The following is a 13963-nucleotide window of genomic DNA, read 5'->3' as shown; positions in this document are numbered from 1 at the left end:
CCTGCATCCCTGCGCTCTTGCACTGTCCTTTTCTGCCTGAGCCCCGGCACACCCCGAGGTTCCAGCACAAAGCCCAGTGCTGCTGTCACACCCGCAGCCATCACCACCCTGCCATTTTGGTTTCGGTGTGGGTGTGAAGGCTGCCTTGCAGTGCTGAGCACCCTGTATATTTCTGCACACCTTGGAAACCCTCCCTGAAGAGCTGCTGAGACGACAAGGGGTACACAGAGTCTGTGTCTTCACTTTTTAACAGCACCCGCCAGCAAAACTCAGAGGCATTGCTTCCACGTCACATCGGGGACTGAAATAAAGAGAGTAGCATGGTTTCCGCGACAGTGATAACCATCACTCTTGTCACTGAAATGCTTATCTCACTAATAATGGCAGGTTGGATGTGCTTATTTGTTTAGCTCAGAAAGCAGAAGTAAAATAGATGGCCTAAAACAGAACTCAGCTTGCCTCAGGGTCACTTTCTTTCTACAAATACTGCCTTACTAAATATCTGAAGCTAAGCTAAGGAAGAGCTGGTGTGCTGAAAGGTGGTTTGCTCTTTCTCCAGACTATAAATTAGTATAATAAAAGATATTACCTCTCCTACAATCCTTGCTTACCAAAAAGTGTAACAGCTTATTTCTGTAGATAAAATCACAGCATATAACTTTCCATTTTGAAACACAAAGCTGATCAGTGTCCTTTGATGAACGAAAAGGAAGGGGGGAAAAAAATTGTTAGTTTTCTTACAAAGCTCCAGTCCAAATATTTTAAAAATAGTTCTGCTTTCGCTGGATGTTGGGAAAGATCCTGTGACAAAAACATTAAAAAAAAAAATTCAGGGACTTTATCTAGCCACATCTATTGGAAGATTTCTCTGCAAACTGCTAGAAAGGACAGGAAAACATGGAAAGAGAGGATGCAAAAGCAGTATTAATGAGAGAACAGTGGAGGCCGGTGCTTAGCACCACCGTAACCCAAGCATGAAGACAAGTCCTGCTTTCCCTGGCATCATACAGTCAAACCTTATCAGACTAGCTGCATAATGTATTTTGAGTCTTGGGCTCACAGTCTTCTTTGTGGCCATCTTTATTTTGCAGCTTAATCACTCCTAGGTCATTTGGATTTCACAATCTTGCCTTTTCTTTCATCCTTGTCAAAGACCTTCTACGATGTTTTCATTGAAAAAGAACACTGAGGACTGGGGACTATCCCATATTTTTCAAGGAATACATCTTTGTATGTTTTTTTATACATAACCACAAGCCTGAGCCAAGGATGGAGGCTCTGCAGCTACAGCACAGGCCCCAAAGAGATGGTTTCAACTACCTGGGAGCCTAGGTAAGGATCAAACAGGCATGAGGCAAAGCCTGGAGTCCAAGGCCTGCTGAACCAGGGCCTGCTCGCTGCAGCACCAGCTCAATTATCTTTGTGGTGTGTTTTCAGAAGAGGGAGCGCCCTGCTGAAACACTAAATGGCTCTGAATAGACCCAGATTGGCTCAGACACACTTCCCAGCTTAGTCATGGTGCCAGCCCTTTTGGCAGGAGATGGAGGAGTTGGCAGGAGCCTACAGGCGAAGTGGGTGCGTGGCAAGAAGGGGGAAACGCCTTAGGGGGAGCAGGGAGCAACAACAGGAACAACCAAACCCAGTGCAGAACATGACCACGTCCTTTCTAAACTATACTTAGTTTTCCAGCTCTGGCCCCTGTTTGACTGTCCGTCGTCTTCTCTGAAGTAGCTATTTCAAGCAGATGCTTAAATATTACTGACTGCAACTGTAAGCTTGTCCTTTGGTCATGTTTTCCAGGAGAGGTTAGTTTAAATATGTGTTAAACTGATTGTTTTCTTAGTTTAACAGCACTAGCAATTATTTTCTCAAACCAAAACTTGCAAACATTCAGTTTAACATGATTAATAAATAACTCAAGGTGTTTTTAATAGTAAATACACCTCAGAATTCAAGTTACCCTAAATCATTACTTAGCAGATCTTTAGAAGTAAAAAAAAACCCCTAACTTAAAATTGCAAACAAAAAAATTCAGTTTGAATACTTTCCTTACTTATATGTACTTCCTGAAACAGGATGATCAGAAATGCAGCTCTTTGCTGTGCACATTCCTCCTTGCTACTATTCTGCAAAGATAGAGATACGAGCCACAGGAAGCTGCTCCTAGCTTCTGATTCCTTCAAATTCAGGAACCAGTTTCACAAACTCCATGTTTCTTTACATCACTGAGGACAGCATTCTCCATTATAAAACCAAACCCAAAATAAACCTACTTAGTAAAATTTCCTTCTCTCTCTACCATGACAGCAGAACGGCCACTCCAGTGCAGACAGTACCAAAAGGAAGGTCTGTATTTATCCCTCCGTACCCAGGAGCTTTGGAAGCAGCTCCTCAGGGCTGCAGTGCATAGATCCACGTTTTCCTGATGTGACAGTGTATGTCACTGTTCCACAATACAATGTGACAATATTTCACAAATGTAGCCTCATAACAGGTATGAGGAGGGGAAACTTTATTCCTCTTACTTTTATGGGTGGCTTGAGGATCAGATACAACAAAGGATGACCAGAAATGAGTCTGTTTCTAAGTACACTTCACATTTTCCATTCATTCACTGCACAAAATAGAGAAACCATCCTGGAGTACTTTTATTCCTTTCCAGGATTCTCCCTTTGATATGAACAGCCTCACCACCAGACAATGCGTAGAATCTGCTTTGATGCTCTCTAGACTGTTCTCTGCTGCACACTGAAACAGCTTCAGAAAGAGGGGCAAACACTGTCTCCACCCCAAACCATGTAATATGTCAGGATGGTCTGTAAGGAGATGGGAGAAGAACCTGGATCTTCCTATTAACACTAGTCTTTTGATCATCGAGTCAGGAGAGAATTGCAAGCTTTCGTAGTTTTGCTTTTAGAAAAACTCATGACTGTTCTCAAGCTCATTGTGCAACACACCCGTCCTTGCAGATTTATCAAACGCACAGTGAGAACTGAGATTAGATAAAGGTGTTAATGGAACGGAAGCAAAATAACTCCCAATCTCTGGATTTTGAGTGGCCTTCAGCATGAATGTACTGGTCATGTCGACACTGAGGCAGCTCTGGACATGTACAAAAGTACAAAGTCAGGCACCCAACAAACTTTAAACCAAAATAATAATTTAAAAAAAAAACAACTCCAAGGCTGGGTGAAAGCTCATCAAGAATTGTTAGAATATGGATTTGGGGTCTGGTGGCCTAAATTCTGCCAATTTCTATGTCCACATCCTTCTACTGGATCTTAGCCTGCACAGCAGTCTGCATGTAAAGTATCCCTCCAGCTAGGATCTGAATAACATGGACCTCTCAGCAGCAGAGCAGAGTGTACTGACACTGTGCAGTCACTGATACTGGAATAGTTAAGCTCAGATGAATCAGTACTAATTTTGAACAGTTTCTAGGCAAGTTTCTCAGGCAATGCAATCTGTATTACCAAGAATGCCAGGGGTTGTTTTTAACTTCTTTCCCTAATTTTCCACAATCTCCTAACAAACTTTTCCCCCTCTTTATTAAAAGAAAAGAAAAGAAAAGAAAAGAAAAGAAAAGAAAAGAAAAGAAAAGAAAAGAAAAGAAAAGAAAAGAAAAGAAAAGAAAAGAAAAGAAAAGAAAAGAAAAGAAAAGAAAAGAAAAGAAAAGAAAAGAAAAGAAAAGAAAAGAAAAGAAAAGAAAAGAAAAGAAAAGAAAAGAAAAGAAAAGAAAAGAAAAGAAAAGAAAAGAAAAGAAAAGAAAAGAAAAGAAAAGAAAAGAAAAGAAAAGAGAAAAGGCCATACAAGGCAGATCTTGCCAGTTTCAGGACATGGTTCATTAAGTGAGGTATTATCTTCTTCTCTTTATAGAGGCTGGAATATTGCCATCTTCCTTGGAGCTACTGACTCCAGCAATAGATAGGGCATCACCTGCAAGGGTTTTATCAGCCAAACAAAAAAAAGATTTGGACCTAATTTTTTTAAACTTTATGCGGACTTCTATGTGGAGTCTATCATGTACAAGGCCTGAGAAAGGTTATTGGAGGCTCCTGACAACTAATAGCCACTCTAAGTGTGTACAAACTAAGCCTACACTGCCTGTTTTTCACCTAAGATGGCAAGACTTGATCATCTTTGTATTCATTTTTTAAAACCCTCTTTCAGGATCTATAAAAATTTTAATATTTAACTAAAGGGCAGTTCATTTAAAAAAAATTAAAACTCCTGTAAATTAGCTAATATTTACAGTTAATTAAGCATCTGAAAGTAACTGCTAAATACCCCTTTGAGATACACCTCTGTAAGGGACTAGAAACTTGTCTCAACATCATCAGCAGAATGGCTTGACTACCAAGGCTTCACCATGACGGCAACTGAGGAAGTTCTACCCAGCAGGAACATACATATCTATATCTTGTTGTCTCGGAGCACGTAGGCCCAGTGTGCCTGGCCCAGGGTCATCTTACAACATAAGGGAGGGGGGCTTGGACCCCCTGGAATCCTCTGGAACCGTTGAGCACCCTCCAGTGATGATACTGCGCATGTGACCCCCTGCCGAGTGGGAGGCGTGTCTGTGCAAACCAGCTCATTGACTATGCAATGGGACAATGATATAAAAGGTAGAACCAGCGGAGAGCAGTGGGAACATTCCCCCATCGGACTGAAGAGACATCGGACCGACGGGACGACACAGATCCGTGGTGGTAGCTATTGTAACTTTCCTTCTCTCTCTCTCTCTCTCTTTTTCCTTTTTTCCTCTTTCTCTCCTTTTCTCCTGCATACTTGTTGGTGGCCAAATAAAGCAACTTGGCACTTGACTCTGTTCTGAGTCTTAAGTCTGTTCCTGAGAATACAACAAACCTGGTCACGATAACACATCGAATCGAACATCACTCAGAAGTTAAGCCCAGCCGCCCCTAGCCACCCAGAATTATCTGAGGTTGGTTAGAAAGCAAGGGGGCTTAACTTCTGCCAAATTGTGCAACCCAACAGTGGATCGTGACATTTTTAAATTGGTGTCACGGATAGGATTCTCGGAGAACAGAAAGTGCCCAATTAAGGTGTGACCTCCTGAGGGTGAAAAGGGGAAAAGTGGAGAGCAGCATTAAGGTGTAATCCTCTCAGAACAATACAGCCCCTTTGTGTTAGGTAAAATGGCCACTCAGAAGGCAGTTAAGGCTCAGGATTACGTCTCCTCACCAGCCAAAGGGATAGATAAACTATATGATCTTTTGGAGGAGCACCAATCTCGCCCCTCACCTCAGGGACAAGATTGGGCGAAAAAACATTGGTTTCAACTGCAGACTGTAGTAGACAGGATAAGGGTACTGCAGAAGGAAGCTAGGGTTAGACCGGGGAAAGGAAAAGCTGTAATTTGTGCAGTACTTGGAGCGAGTCTGGCAGCAGCGGTGGAAGATAGGAGGCAGAGGCTTTGTCAAGGCAATGTCACAATAGACACACTGCAGATGGTCATAAAGTCACTGCAGGAAGAATTGGAGGAAAACAAGCTATTATTGCAGGAGCAGAGAAATCAAAATGCCATACTGAAGGAAGAATTGAGGGATCAACTTTTGAGGGAACCAGATACACTGGCGGAGGTAGAGGTGAAACTTTCAGAGAAAGGGATACAGCAAGTTTACCCTCAGAAAGACTTGCAGAAGGCAAGGGAAACTGTAGAAAGGCTCCCTCACATGTATCCACTGGTTAAAACAGAGTACTTGCATGAGGACAATAACGATGACCGTCCTCAAGTTCTCACCAAAGTCCCATTTACAGCAGCTGAACTAGCAAAATTGAAAAAAGACTTTGCAAGAACTCCGAAGGAATCAGAGACAGAATATGTGTGGAGAGTGTCCCTGTCAGGGGGGGATGGAATTTTTTTGTCGGAGAAAGAAGCAGAAGGATATTGGGGTCCAGATGTGATCTTAACTACAGGCAATCGCCGAGCCCCATGGTCATTAACCCAGAGGGTTGCGTATTGGGCCGGAGGGCTGAACCCTTTGGAGAGGGGAGAACCCCTTGTCATAACAGGTACGGTGGATCAATTAGCGGAAAGTGTGCAGAAAGCGGCCTGTCTCCAAATGATGTATGATCGGGAGCTCAAGCCCAACCAGAGTTCCCCGATGATGATGCCTGTAGACCCAGAGAGGATGACTCCCCTGATCCAGGGACTTCCTGACTCCCTGAAACCCATTGGGGTCCAGTTACAGGGGAAAATTCAAAATACTTCCGAAGGAGAAAGAACTGCGGCCACTCTGGAAGGGATAATAACCCCTGATCGTGGGCAGTCGGGAAGGGAAGTGTGGACATGGGGGGAGGTAGCGCAGGAATTAATTAATTTTGGGAGAAAATATGGCCCTGTTGGTGGAACATTCAAAAAAACCAAAACAAGGGTTGTACGGTCTGCAGAGCAAGTTAACAGTCAGCTGCTGTCAATTGGGAAGGGCCAGGAATTGAGGCCACTCTGCAACAATCATCCCGGGAGAGAGAGACCCCTAAGTCGACAGGGGTTATGGCATCTAGGGCTTCAGAAGGGCATTCCTCGAGACCTGATGGATGGACTCCCAACCCAAAAATTGGAAAAACTTGTACAGAAATGGTCAGGGAAGAAGGCCACTCTGGGATTAGTTCCCGCTGCTCCACCCCTGATAGATCTTGAGGGGGAGCTCACTAGGAAGAAGGCGGGAAACTAGACCCTCCGTTCCCCGAAGGTGAGGAGGGGAGCGGAGGATGGATGTTTGTAAGACAACTCACCGTGAATGTAAGAGGGGATTTATTAATCACAGTAGCTGTAGGATCAAGGAAAAGACCAGTAATTTTTCTAATTGATACTGGGGCACAAATCACCGCACTGATGCAGACCGAAGCAGAAAGGTGTGGGATCTCTATCCCATCTAGAAACCTAATTATCTTAAATGCATTGGGAAAAAAACAGTCAATACCTATGACTTCAGTGACACTATGGTTACCAGGAGAGGAAGCCCCCATCAATATCATGGTAGCCATAGGACCTTTTCAGACGAACCTTTTAGGCATAGATGTGTTGAAGGAAAGGCAGTGGCATGACACCCAGGGGAACTCGTGGTCTTTTGGCATCCCCCAGATCAAGCAATTAACTGAAACATCTCAGGCGGAGGTGTGCCTATTGCAAACAGCACCTGCCCTTCCCCACTCCAAGATTAACAATGTGAAACCCTATCCGTTGCCGCTAGGAGCCAGGGAAGGGATAGCCCCAGTAATTGAGGATCTCAAACAGCAGGGAATTTTAGTGTTTACCCACTCCCCATACAATTCACCAGTGTGGCCAGTACGCAAACCTAATGGAAAATGGCGACTGACCGTTGACTATCGGCGACTGAATGCAAACACTGGCCCCCTGACTGCGGCTGTACCCAACATAGCCAAATTAATTGCAACCATTCAAGAACAGGCCCATCCTATCTTAGCAACCATTGATGTGAAGGGCGTGTTTTTTATGGTTCCACTCCAGGAGTGTGATCGAGACCAATTTGCTTTTACCTGGGAAGGACAACAGTATACTTTCACCCGTTTGCCTCAGGGATATAAACACTCGCCTACCTTGGCCCACCATGCCCTAGCACAGGAATTGGCAGTAATCCCATCAGAAAGAGAGGTCCAAGTCTATCAGTATATTGATGACATACTAATAGGAGGACATACCACAGCTTTGGTGCAGACTATGCATGACAGAATTATTAATCATCTGGAAAGAATGGGCCTTCAAATACCCAAAGAAAAAATACAAGCCCCTGCCAGTGAAGTTAAGTTTTTGGGCACCTGGTGGAAAGGAGGGTCAGTCTGTATTCCTCGGGACACCCTCGCGGTGTTAGATCAGGGAAAAATTCCAGAAAGTAAAAACGAGCTGCAACACACCTTGGGATTATTGGTCTTTTGGAGAAAGCATATCCCGAACTTTGCAATAATTGCACGTCCCTTATATGACCTGTTGCGGAAGAGGGAGATTTGGAAATGGACTCCAGCTCATGATGAGGCACTGCAGCTTTTGGTGTCTGAAGCAAACACCTATCAAACTTTGGGCCCTATCCACCCCACTGACCCAGTTCAAATTGAATGGGGGTTCGCACACTCGGGATTGTCAATTCATTTTTGGCAGAAAGGACCAGAAGGTCCCATTCGACCAATGGGGTTTTATTCTAGGAGCTTTAAGGATGCTGAAAAGCACTACTCCAGTTGGGAAAAGGGTTTGTTTGTAGTGAGCTTAGCTCTTAGAGAAGCAGAGCAAACCATACGCCAACAGCCTATAGCTCTAAAGGGACCCTTTAAGGTAGTTAATCCTGTGTTAGCAGGGACCTCTCTCCCTGACGGGGTGGCCCAAAGGGGTACTGTGAGGAAATGGTATGCTAACATCAAACATTATTGTAGTGTTTTTACAGTCACTGAAGGTACCCCAAAGGTGTTAAACATACAGGAAGAAGTGACAAACCTTCTGGAGGAGGATACCCCTCCTCCTTCTGTAGTTAAGATTGCCCCGCCATTTTCAGAGGAGCTGCGAAACGTATGGTTCACAGACGCCTCCACCAAACGAGAGGGCAAACAGTGGAAGTATCGGGCTGTAGCTATTCATGTGGATACTAAGAGGAAAATAATCACTGAAGGCGAGGGCAGTGCCCAAGTGGGAGAGTTAGTGGCGGTATGGAGTGTGTTTAATAGCGAGGGAAAAGCAGGGACTTCAGTGTATATCCACACTGACTCATTTGCAGTATTCAAAGGGTGCACAGAATGGCTCCCTTTTTGGGAACAGAACAACTGGGAGGTGAATCAGGTGCCAGTGTGGCAAAAGGAGAGGTGGCAAGAGATCTTAGATATTGCCAAACATGGGGATTTTGCAATAGGATGGGTGCCCTCCCACCAGGAAGGGGGCACTCGAGTGAGTGGTTGGAATAATAGGGCAGATGAATTGGCCAGAATTGCCCCTCTGCAGGAGGACCAAACAGGAGAAAATTGGGATAGGCTCCTAGAATGGCTACACGTTAAACGTGGCCACATTGGGTCTAATGATTTATACAAGGAGGCAAATGCCAGAGGCTGGCCTGTCACTCGGGAAGCTTGCAGGACCTGTATTTCAGCTTGTGAACAGTGCCGACTTTGGCTAGAGCAGCATCCCATGGACGAGTTCCCACTCCATTTGAGAGACAAAAAGACCCTCTGGGAAGTCTGTCAAATTGATTACATTGGGCCTTTCCAAAAGTCAGAAGGAAAACAATATGTATTAGTAGGCGTGGAAGTAATATCTGGCCTAGTCCAGGCCGAAGCATTTCCACGAGCAACTGGGGAAAATACAGTGCAGGCCCTGAAAATTTGGTTTAGCTCCTTCCCAAAACCTAGTTCTATTCAGTCAGACAATGGCAGTCATTTTACTGCTACCAGAGTACAGGAGTGGGCAAGGGAAGAAGGAATCAGGTGGGTATTCCACACCCTGTATTACCCCCAAGCCAATGGGATAGTGGAACGAACTAATGGGCTCTTAAAATGATTTCTGAAACCTCATAAGCCACATTGGGTGGAGCGTCTCTGGGATGCAGTTACCCGAGTCAATGATCACTGGGGAATAAATGGATGCCCCCGATTAAATGCCTTTTGTCCTAAACCCCCAGTTTTAATTCCAAAGTCTCAAGCTCTTGGTGTTCCAAGGCAACCAACCTTCTCTCCTAGACAGCCAGTGTTGATAGAAATGCCAACCATTGAGACCGTTCCCCTCATACTTGCTGAACCCCTTAACAAATATGCCTGGAAGGCTGAAGATGCCTGGGGGAAAGAGCACAAAATTAACACTTGCTGGATTGTTCCCTCATTTTAACCATGTAGATGAAGCCCAATCTGGGCAAGTCGATGTTTTGTTTCATTTCACAGGAGATCTCCGCGGGAACGCAACTGAATGTGGGAAGATTAACATTTGATTTTGACTATTTGTATTTTTGTTATTGTTTTTATAACATTTGTAAGCTTAGGCTCAATTTGTAGAGCAAAATGTCAATTTTTTTGTTTTTGTGTATTGTATGGGTCGCAATCCCTGGAACGATCAGTTATCCCCTCAAAGACTTTAGGGATGAAGGAAATGATGTCAAGAATTCTTTTATGCAATTGGCTGAACAAATAGCAAGTGTTTATAACCTCTCAGAGTGCTGGATATGTGGAGGACCATTTGGTCTATCAAGTTGGCCCTGGGTAGCTATACCTTTGCTACCAAAATGGTTGGCGAGTAAATATAGTGAAACAAACGGGAATAAAACATGGCAGAGCTCACATGATTCACCATGGCACATACAATTTCCAGAGAAAGGTAAATACTGTTTGGCTAGAACACAAAAGGATGGCATCTTTGTGGGTAACAGCACATGTGAATGGACATATTAGAACATAAGCATAACCGTTCCGGTGGGAGGGAGGCCACATGAAAAGGATGAACTCGTATATATCTATGCCTGGGTGAATGAAGAGGGATACCAGAACGCATTTCCCAGATTTTGGTCTCTCATGCCTAATACCAGCCAAGGCAACACTGTAGGCCATGATTGTATTTGGGACCAGGAAGCAAGAGCTTACAACTGTAAATATTGTAATATAATAGGACAACGTGGGAAGAACTTTGTTCAGACATACCATGCTGTGAAAACTCCCCAAAGGAATTGCTATATTGTTGTGTTGAAAGTGACCCATTTGGTTTAGAACCTACCCCTTATTTTGACCCTTCACCCCGTGTGGAACATTGGAAAGGACCCTTTGCTAATGGATCAGTGGCCCTCGAGGGACACTGTTGGATATGTGGAAACCATGCACGTACAGCGCTACCAGCAAACTGGTCAGGAGTATGTTACATTGGGGTGATCCGTCCCTTGTTTTTCTTACTCTCAGAAACAGACGGAGACCATTTAGGCATTCAAATATATGATGATTTGAAGCAGGAAAAACGATCCAAAGTTATTGATACCTCCCTCACCGATGGGAGTGGCCAGTCCTGGGGTAAAGACATGTGGACCCCCCAACGTATCATACAACATTATGGACCTGCAACTTGGAACCCCAATGAATGGATTAGTGGTGTTCGAGAACCCATTTATAACCTAAATCACTGCAAGCTGTATTAGAAATTATCACCAATCAAACAGCTGAGGCCCTCAACCTATTGGCAGATCAGGCAACCCAAATGCGAACTGCAATTTATCAACATCGCATGGTTCTCGACTACCTACTAGCCGAAGAAGGTGGGGTCTCTGGGAAATTGAATGATTCTAATTGCTGTTTAAAAATCAATGACAATGACAAAGTCATTCAACAAATTACTGCCGGAATACAGAAATTAGCCCATGTTCCCACCCAAACCTGGAAAGGCTAGAATGGTGATATGTTGTCCTGGCTTCCAGGAGGTCCTTGGATCAAACAAATCTTATTATACCTATTGTGTGGTCTAGCTATGTTATTGTTTTTGCCATGTGTCATCCCATGTTTCATTCAGTTAATCCAATGTGTTGTCACAAATATGCAGTTTGTACCCATTGTATCCCCTGATGGAGTTAAACACATTCGAGCTGTACGTCAATATGTGTTATCCACAGTCCAAATTGTATAAACTATTTGTATCCCCAACTTATTTTATTTCTAAACTGAATTGTTAATGATGTTAGGCATTGGCCTTGTTTAGAGTTGATTTTGTTATAATGTTTTGGCTTGCATAGCTAACATCTTTGTTACTGCTCTCTCTCTCTCACTCTTCTCTCTTTCTCTCATTTTACCTTTGTTTCTATTCTTTCTCTCATTACTGTCTTTCTATATCTGCCACCAATGTTGAGCGACAGGGTGGTGTAAGGGACTAGAAACTTGTCTCAACATCATCAGCAGAATGGCTTGACTACCAAGGCTTCACCACGACAGCAACTGAGGAAGTTCTACCCAGCAGCAACACACATATCTATATCTTCTTGTCTCGGAGCACATAGGCCCAGTCCTCTGCACATGCGCCTGGCCCAGGGTCATCTTACAACGTATGGAAGGGGGGCTTGGAGCCCCCTGGAACCGTTGAGCACCCTCCAGTGATGGTACTGCGCATGTGCCCCACTGCCGAGTGGGAGATGTGGCCATGCAAACCAGCTCATTGACTGTGCAATGGGACAATGATATAAAAGGTAGAACCAGCGGAGAGCAGTGGGAACATTCCCCCATCGGACTGAAGAGACATCGGACCGACGGGACGACACAGATCCGTGGTGGTAGCTATTGTAACTTTCCTCCTCTCTCTCTCTCTCTTTTTCCTTTTTTCCTCTTTCTCTCCTTTTCTCCTGCATACTTGTTGGTGGCCAAATAAAGTGACTTGGCACTTGACTCTGTTCTGAGTCTTAAGTCTGTTCCTGAGAATACAACAAACCTGGTCACGATAACACATCGAATCAAACATTGCTCAGAAGTGAAGCCCAGCCGCCCCTAGCCACCCAGAATTATCTGAGGTTGGTTAGAAAGCAAGGGGGCTTAACTTCTGCCAAATTGTGCAACCCAACAGTGGATCGTGACAACATCATAGCATGTTCTCTATTTAAATAAAAGCAGAATTATGTTTTTAGAAGATTTGATTTTGACACAAAGCCTGCACCACTGAACAGCAGGTTTGCAGGAAAGCACAAGCAAAAGGCTGGTAAAAGGCAGCGCAAGCAATTCACGCCGTTTGCCACAAGATGGCACGAAACTTAAAATATGAGGAGGAAAATAAAATTAATAACACACTCTGAGACGTACTTCTTAAAAAAAGAGCTGCAGAGACTGAATGTATGCCTGTCTTTTGGCAGGATGTGGGAAATGCATGAATACACCAGCAGAATGGACAATCTGAAGTCTATTATTCATAACACGTGCTTAACCAAATCGTGTCAGCCTGCCTAGTGCTCTGGATTAAAATTACATATAACCATATATAATGGTGCAGTGGTCTATAAGATGGCTAAAAACAAGCCAGCATGGGACCAGAAGGACGAGACAGTGAGTCTTGCAAGTGGCACTTCTGGTAGGCAAAAGGCTCGGACAAGCCAGGACAAGCCTGGTAGAAGGAGGTGGGCAGCCAGTGGGGAGAAGGGCCAAGCAGACAGGAACCAACCTAGGCTGAATTGCTCCCAGTTAGAGACACGGGTGGGTGAAGGAGATAGGCAAGTGGGTGAGAGATGGGCAGGAGAGCAAGCGCAAGTGGTCAAAAGGCAGATTTAAAGGGAGATATTTGTATAAATACTTATATATTAACACAGGAGACCGAGATATGGCTTGTTTTAATTTGTAGGCTAATTTCTGAGCTGTTCTGGTGAACTCAAAGCTCCTTTCTGAACTCATCAGGTCTAAAAGCATCTGCTAGAGGTGAGCTTCTTACTTCACCTGAATCTGAGACGTTAACATACCAAATACTGCCATATTCATAACAAAATCTTGTGCTTGTTTATAGCTGTGCCCACAATAAGCAACAGGATGCAACACGGGAGATGCTGTTCTCAATCCATTCTCCTTACCCAAAGGACACACAGTTGAAGGGCTGCAGGAAGGAGACTCATGTTTTAGGGAAGAGATAATAGGGATGAATTAAAAAAAAAAAAAACACAGGAAAGTTTCCTGACTGGGGCACTAGGGGAAAAAGGGACATAATTTCAAACAGAAGCAGATGTCAGCTCAGATGCCTTGGATGCATGTAGGTACACAGCGCAGAGTGAATATGAAATTGATTTACACTCTTTTTTTCACCAAGCTTTAATGGGAATTTAGAATTAGTCTTGAAAACTGGGTCAACTTTTCCATGTAAATGAAAAAGCACATCTGATCTGATATTTTGTAATTAACTCACAACAACAGCATAGCAATACATGGAAATCAGAAAGCTTCAAAGATTGTGGGATTTTGCATTGCATGGGTACCCGAACATCCCACTAACTTCAGCAGACTCAGTTCTGTG

At 44.0% G+C, this 13963-nt stretch overlaps 1 long non-coding RNA gene across 1 annotated transcript; it reads left to right on the top strand.

Annotated features, from left to right (window-relative positions):
• Positions 1-4507: 4507 nt before the first annotated feature.
• Positions 4508-12363, top strand: LOC135310554 (uncharacterized). Its single transcript, XR_010370642.1, has 2 exons — positions 4508-4709; positions 10900-12363. It is a non-coding gene; the product is annotated as an uncharacterized LOC135310554 (long non-coding RNA).
• Positions 12364-13963: the final 1600 nt, after the last annotated feature.

Source organism: Phalacrocorax carbo, chromosome Z (genome assembly GCF_963921805.1).
Source record: "Phalacrocorax carbo chromosome Z, bPhaCar2.1, whole genome shotgun sequence".
NCBI classification, from domain to species: Eukaryota; Metazoa; Chordata; class Aves; order Suliformes; family Phalacrocoracidae; genus Phalacrocorax; species Phalacrocorax carbo.
This window is presented reverse-complemented; position numbering and strand designations above follow the sequence as displayed.